Source organism: Wasmannia auropunctata, unplaced genomic scaffold (assembly GCF_000956235.1).
Source record: "Wasmannia auropunctata unplaced genomic scaffold, wasmannia.A_1.0 LD336103.1, whole genome shotgun sequence".
NCBI classification, from domain to species: domain Eukaryota; kingdom Metazoa; phylum Arthropoda; class Insecta; order Hymenoptera; family Formicidae; genus Wasmannia; species Wasmannia auropunctata.
Window position 1 is genome coordinate 1,777,121 of NW_012026787.1, and position 1,415 is coordinate 1,778,535.

Below are 1,415 nucleotides of genomic sequence, written 5' to 3' on the forward strand. Positions count from 1 at the left end.
CCCCTAGGCGTTGTCGAGATTCTCGAATTACGTGACAAGACAATACTCGACGTGTCAATATTGTAACGTGTTCAGACGTTCTTACGAAATATATAGTGTACGAAGAAATCACATACATCGTTATTGTTCATTACACACCACGACAGAACACTGGTTTAATAAAAAATATGTTTTTATCTACAGGTGTTAGGGCAAATTAACATGACAAGATCAATATCTTCTCCTATTATTATGGATTGTTGAGTCGCAGAAACTTCTATACTTGTTTGTACAATCAAACCGTCGGCATCACTTTCAGCCTGCTTTACAACAAATCCTTCGTTTTCCAGTTTTTCTCGTAACATAGAAATGAGTCTCATTTTATTATTGTCATTGCCTAAGAATTTATAGACGGTGGCTACCATGTGCTTTTGGAAAATAATGTCGGAACATGAATTGCTCGCAGTACGTCGCTGTTGTTCAGCTCTTTTCGTGCTATTACTAGTATTATTATAACCGTCGAATACAATTACGCAATTGTCTCCGTAATTTTTTTTCACATAATTAACATATGTAGCACAAATATCTTTGTATGTCTTATTAATGTTTCATATAACACGATGTAGCAGAAATCCTCCATCTATTACGTATGTAATACGTCCATGTATTACGTCATAAATATTTCCGTTATATTCCTGCAAAATTTTGTACACTGCAAATTTTTGTGTTTTTCGCATTCTAGACTCACAAAAAAGCAAAAGGGGATACGGAGCAAGTTCAAATTTCAAGTACTCTGCAAGATCTTTGTCTTTCTTTTTGGCTATTGTTATTCTCTGAAATAGCGTTAAAGGATTCACCACTACTTGCTTTTTGTGAATCTTTATTGATGAATTTACTGTAGCCAGTGAACGAACTCTATTACAGCATTTTAATATGATATCCTTGAAACACTTGTTAACTACAGTGTTCATGCACGATTCTCCAATTTCTCGTGCTAGAAAGCAATTAATATGTTCTTGATCTCCAGTACTTAATGATATTAATTCATTTGAAAATACGAAAGGGTTATAAGATTGTAACCAGTTGTCAAGTTTTGTAACGTCCTTGTCATCTCGTTCAATTCTACTTTCTCGGGCCTCAACATGTTGTTCTCCAGACAAAAATTGAACCTCACAATATTCTCAAAACTTTCACAAATATTATATAGAACAGGTATCGTTACTACGAGGGTCATTTGAAAAGTTTCCGACCTTTTTAAGATAAACACATATTTCGAAGCAAAACAAAATTTATTTCTCGACATAGTCTCCCTGCAACTCGATACATTTGGTCCAACGTTTCTCCCATTCTTTTAAACCGTCAGAAAAAAATTGATTGTCTAAACCTGAAAAATATTGATTTACAGCGTTTTCCACCTCAGCATTTGACTTATATTT

At 34.1% G+C, this 1,415-nt stretch overlaps 1 protein-coding gene across 1 annotated transcript in view; it reads left to right on the plus strand.

The window, feature by feature from the left end:
- LOC105457936 overlaps positions 1–1,415 on the plus strand; it is a 3,978-nt gene that overhangs the window by 332 nt on the left and 2,231 nt on the right. The window lies entirely within an intron of this gene.